The sequence below is a fragment of the Lepidothrix coronata genome, unplaced genomic scaffold (assembly GCF_001604755.1).
Source record: "Lepidothrix coronata isolate B3197 unplaced genomic scaffold, Lepidothrix_coronata-1.0 Scaffold33, whole genome shotgun sequence".
NCBI lineage: Eukaryota > Metazoa > Chordata > Aves > Passeriformes > Pipridae > Lepidothrix > Lepidothrix coronata.
Genome location: NW_016690213.1, coordinates 1,394,641 through 1,400,499, shown reverse-complemented (window position 1 = coordinate 1,400,499; position 5,859 = coordinate 1,394,641). Strand labels below are relative to the sequence as shown.

At 49.2% G+C, this 5,859-nt stretch overlaps 1 protein-coding gene across 1 annotated transcript in view; it reads left to right on the top strand.

Annotated features, from left to right (window-relative positions):
- The first annotated feature begins 2,473 nt into the window (after positions 1 to 2,473).
- TRAF5 (TNF receptor associated factor 5) overlaps positions 2,474 to 5,859 on the top strand; it is a 23,724-nt gene continuing 20,338 nt past the window's right edge. Inside the window, exon 1 of the mRNA XM_017811678.1 lies at positions 2,474 to 2,502. The gene's annotated coding sequence lies outside the window, so the exon portion shown is untranslated. The remainder of the gene's footprint in view (positions 2,503 to 5,859) is intronic.

Genomic DNA, 5,859 nt, shown 5'->3' with positions numbered 1-5,859 from the left:
CATCATAGTAAAGCAGTTTAATTTGTTGATCGTGAGCAAAAGGAATTAGTTACTTTTGTCCTTAGGTTTTTGTTCATCTTTATATCGTTGGGATTTTTCTTTGTTCTGGAAACCTCACAATTCATAGAGGACAAAACAAAAACCAGTATCTTATATGTGTGGGAGTTTGTGTATGGATAGAGTAGAATTGCAGAGTTTAGGCTGAAGGTTACTAAACTGTGTTGTGCCTCTATAGCAAAAGAAAGGAATAGACTGAATTTACAGCTGGTGCCAGACAGAAATGTGTTGTCAGACAAAAGCAAAGCCAAACATGAAATTGTTTGCTTAGAGATGTGTTTCAAAATGCAGAGGAAGTTGTAGAGAAGTCAGCCACTGTCACAGCTCCAATGGAGAATAGTGCACTGTAAATGGTGCTGAAACAGCTGCGTAGTCTTATTAAATGGGTTGAACCTACAGCTTTTCCTGAGGCTGAAGTAGCTAAATCTCAGAGTTTGCCTTTCTCAGAGCGAGTGAAAAGTGGGCATTGTTGCGATAGACATCTGCTTTAAGATCCTAGGTGCTTGTATGTGAGATAAAGATAAACTCCAGCACCACTTACACTCCATTACTGATGAATTAGGCATCAGGTAGGGAGGAGAAGCAGAATATACAGGAAACAGTACCTGGACTGTTCAATAAGCAACTGCCCCCTTTTTTAGAACAGACATCCTCAAAAATAATACTAAAATACAACTTGAGAAAAAAATTTGCTTCATTTTTCACCACTAGTGAAGGCTGCTACTCTGCAGTTGCATCAATTCTTAAATCTTTTTCAGTACAGTTTTCTGCACTCTAATAATTCTAGCAACACAGTAAATCCTCATTGCTGGTACTGACTTGGAAGTTTTCCCTTAGACTGGCACAAAAGGAAGCACTGAGGTTCAGGGAGTGTGATCTCTACTGCAGCTTCAAGGATGCGACTGGCATAATGCAGACCAGGCCTCCTCTAATACTCACTGAGTTTTAAGAGTTGTGATTTCTAAACTAATGCCTGCACCCTGATATCAGATGATCCTTTTGACAGATCCTTGTCACCACAAAGCACCGTTCTGGGAAATTGTCATGTTCTGCAGTAGGAAGACCATGAGGGTGGCCAATGTCCATCTTGGGAATCTGATCCCATCACCAAGCTATTAATTTACATTTATAAATATTTAATTACAGAAACATAATGCTCATTGTTCTGGTAGATCTTCCTCTGAACTTCCCAGACAAGTAGTACCCAGAGTAATCAGGATATTCCTAAAAGCTTAAAAGAAAAAAAAAAGTCCTCAATTTTTGCAAGAAGGAGCGTATTAAGAGGTCTCTGTTGTAGTAATGCCCTTGCTGGATTCCCAGAGTCAACAACCCAGTGTGGACTGACTCCCTTGGGAGTGACAAGTCTGAATCATTGTAGGAAAAGAAGAATCTCTCTTGATACCATTTTATTAGTATTGTTTTTAGAGCTCCTCTGAAGACATTCCAGCTATCAAGGCACAATTGTTTCTTTTTTTGTTAGCCTTAGTGCTTTTGTGCGTGTTCTAGTATAGTATTTTCCTTAGAGACTCTTTTTCCTAGAAGTGGTTTAATGTGAAAGACAGAGCAAAGTGCAGCAGAAGGTGACAGGGAGCAAGCGGCAAAGCCATTGCATCTGTATGGCTGTGTTGTCTTCGTTTGTAAGGAACCCTTTGCTATGTCTCGAGTCGTTAGCCAATAATACTGGCATGTGGTAATAGTAATATAGTAGTAGCCAATAATAACTGGCATGTGGCACGTCCGTGTCCTTTGCCTGTTTAGCACGGGCTTTGTTTCTCTGTTTCAGTCCCGCAGATGTAAATAACGAAGGAGTAACTAACTGCCTGCCAGGCAGGCAGGTGAGGGGTGAGCAGGGGGTGTTGCTATCCCCAAAGGCGGAGTGGACATGGCCTGCCGAGCCCCACCGCCGCGGGCTCGCGTCAGCTCCTCCTGGAAAACTAACTCCCTGGCCTGCGTGGGACTGCTCTCCCGACCATATAAAATCTCTCAGGGCGTTCGGGAGGCTGCAGGGAGATGTGGTGAACCCGGTGCCGGGGGAGCCTTTCCCATCCGCGGGGGCCCGGAGGTCACGCCAGTTAAGGGTAAGCGGCGCTGCCGGTCCTGGGGAGGCGGGGGGGGGGGGGGGGGGGATATGCCGGTGCTTCCTTCCCAGCCCGGGAGCACCGACAGCGCCTGGAGCGGGGCGGTGCCGCCACCGGGGTCTCCCCGCCCGGGGGTTGCCATGAAACCGAAAGCGGCTCCCCCCCGCAGGGGCGGCGAAAGGAGCGGGGGGCGGCGAAAGGACCGGGAGGCGGTGGCAGGAGCGTTTTCTCGCCGCGCCCCCCGCCCGCCTCCGCCGCCGCGCACGAAGCCGCGCCCCGCGCAGCCGGGGCGGCCCCGCAGCGCCCGCACCCGCCGGCAGCGGCGGCCCCGCGGCCCCGGCGCCGAGGGCAGCGACCGCCGGCACAGGTGCGGCTGGGGCGGGCGGGCCGGGGGTCCCGCCGGGGCAGGGGCGTGTCGGGGAGCGGGGCCGGGCCCGCGGGTGACAGCGGTGGGTGCCGGCCGGGGGCGGTCGGCTGACGGTGGGCGACACCTTCCCGAAGTCCCTCTCCTGCCCTCGCGATGCAGAGGGAAGTCTGCGCGGGGCGTTTCTTTCTTGCGGCGCGTTTTCGCTTGGAAAGGCGGCCGGGGTGGCAAACGCGAAGTTGGCGCCCCGGGAGTTGTGCCTGGCGAGGCAGAGCCCCTGTCCCCTGGCGCGGGGGGTTCCCCCTGCACGGGGCTGAGCCCAGCCCTGCCCGGCGGGCCGGGGCGGGCGGGCTGCGGGAGCGCCTCGCTCCCTTCGCGAAGGGATGTGCCACGGCCGCTGTCCCACGGGAATGCCGGAGGGAAAGGTAGGCCCGGTGCCCGCCCCGGAGCTTGGCAGGGCCGAAATTTTGAAGGCTGGAAGGGAAAGAAATCAAAGACTGCTCGAGTGAATGAAGAATGCCTTTGCAGTGGCTGTGATCTTTTCAGATTGCAGGGAACTGTAACAAGCATCCCTGCTGGTGTCAACTGAATGCTGCTGGGGAGAGGGAATTTCCCCTCTATTCCTGTGTAGGGAGTCCTCTGATTTTCCCTGATCAACAGCACTCTGGGAGCATCTTGAGGCAGCAGGCTTTAACCATACACTTTCAACACTCTTCATATTTAGAAGGAAAAATAAGGAGCTCCTATTGTTGGCACTTCTTGAATTGCTCTGCCTGTTGTTAGCTTGGCTGCTCTTTCCCAGTGCCAGCCAAGAATAACTTTCCTCATAACTTCCGTTTTATAAATATGGGATGGCTGAAAGGAGTGCAGTGATGCACTAAAAATAGCTGAGTGTATTCAGGTCAGGCCCAGGCTGGCAGCAGTAACACAGTTGTATTTTTAAACCACCGCAGCTGATTGCACACAGAGCACACAGGTTTAGTGATGAAGGTAAAATTGATGCACTCTGGGATGTCCTTGTGCCTGAGCACCTGCCTGGCTGGTGTTGCACTTCATCTTGCTTTGTCCAAGGACTGCGTTGCATTGTTGCTTTTGAGCTTAGTGTGAGCTGTGGTGGTCGTGTGTTGCACTCAGCCTAAAACCACCCAGGGTAACCTCCTTTGCTGTTAGTCTTGATTATCTTATTTTATTTCTGTTGCGCAGAGGTGTTTGCTGTGGTTAAGGACCCCAGTGTGCCAGGAGCTGTGCGAGCAGAGGGTAAAACCACAGCCCTTGGCTGAAGGGAGTTTATAGTTCAAGTCAGGAGGGCAGTAGGAGACAGTGTGACCCTCTGGACCAGTGTGATAGTCAGAAGCCAGTTGTTTCCAGCTTCTTGGCAAAGGAGATCTTGGAAAAGTTGAAGTAGAATAGCTGGCTAACGTCCCTCAAAAAATCTGCCCTCCCAGCACACACTTGTTCAAATACATAACAAAGAGGCAGTGGAGCCTGTTGTCATCATTTGGCCAGAGATAAAACCAGTCCTTCTGTATCACTGGAGGGGTGCAGGGTCAAGTGGAGGGAGACTAGAATAGGCTTTGAAAGTGAAGAGGTTTCAGTGCAGTGGGAAAGTGGAGGGACAGTGAGAGAGGTGATGTGGTTATAGCTGTGGCTTAGAAAAATGATCTCTGCAGCAGCACCCAGGATGGGTAAATAAGTAAAACACTACATTTCAAGAGACATAAGTGTTTGGAAATGAGTATTTGTCCCATTCCTGGAAGTGTTCAAGGCCAGGCTGGATGGGACTTTGAATAGTCTGGTTTAGAGAAAGGTGTCCCTGCCCATGATTGGAAGGTTGGAACTAGGTGGTCTTTAAGTTCCCTTCCAGCCCACATGCTTGATTCTGTGAAAAAACAGAGGATGATGGTGATGGACGAGTTTTATTTGTGTTAGTGGACAAGAAATACTGTATCATATAGAGATAGAAAGCAGGAGAAGTTGATGGGATACTGTGAAGGTCTAATGCTTCAAGCCCGAGAGAGAGAGGATGGTTCTGGAGCTGAGTGGATTACATGCTGGTTGTGTCGTATTGGGGCACAGGGGCTGTGCAGAAGGCCTGTGGGGGGAAGGTTGAGGAGAGCATGCCACCTACCTCCAGGCTGGTAGTCATCCACAGCCCGGATATCAAAGGAGAGGCTGAGAGTTCAGCCTTTACAGGAAGATGGTCTGTGGCGATAGGGCACATCTGTGAGTAGCTGTCAGGAAACTTTAGCTGAAGAGGTATAAGCTACTGAAAGATAAGATTCAGAATAACATCCTGAAGGATGAAAGAAAAGTTTGTAGTGCTCACAGAAACTTTGGGGGGTATGGGAGTAGTTATACAGCTTTGAGAGGGTAAGGAACGACATCCAGGAGGGAAAGTGCTTTGAGAGGGTAAGGAATGATATCCAGTAGGGGACAAGATTTTAAAGCTAGAAAACTGCTGTTGAAGACTTTGAAAAGAATTTCAAATAAGTGCAGATAGCAGAAACCAGACAGTTCTTTATTTCACCACACAGGCTCCCTAATCAGGTACCCTAAAACAGGGGCACAGTTCTTACACAGCTGTCAAAGCTATGGGATAGGTCAGGAGCTTTTTGTTCTGTGCCATGTATTGCTTCAGTCACTTTGCCAAATCCCGTCAGTGGGCAGCTGCAGACTTGTAGTTGCTTCATCCCCTGGACTTTATTTGTGTCCCACCTTTGAGCTTTCCTATAGCTCTCTATCTTCTTCAGTTCTTTGTCTGACCCTTTGATTTTGCATAAATAGACATCATTTATCATCAATAATTATCTGGCTGTGGAAAGGTGTTCCTCTGTCTGGCCCTTCAGGCAGTTTGTATGAGTTGTAACTTTTCTTAGTCTCCTGATCCTTTTGAGGCAGTTGGTGGGGAAAAACTGTGGAGCGTTAATAATCACGCTGTTTGTCGTCAGTCCCTTATCTATACCAGTTTAGGCTGCGATGTGCAATTGTTCCACCCTCTTCCCTCAGCCCAGGAAAGAAGCTAACCTCTTTACCCTGGTGTGTAAAAGTGAAGAAACTTGAGTCATGCTGTATTGTTAATAAAAATGTTGCAAAAATTTCCACAGTCTCCTCAGCTCAATCTTGCAACAAACACACATGTGTGTGAGAAATTGTCTGCACCCTAAACCACAGTGGTTTTGATATGGGACTGCCCAGAGTGCTCTGTAGTTAAGCATGTTTGTCTCTGGGAGTGGGACTGATAAAGCAAGTTTTTGTGTGTAATATACTGACGTTTTGCATACAGGGACTCTCTAAGGGTAAGTATGTTACTGTGAACATATGGTAGCAACATTGCAGAAGATGATGGTTCTCAGTCTTGTC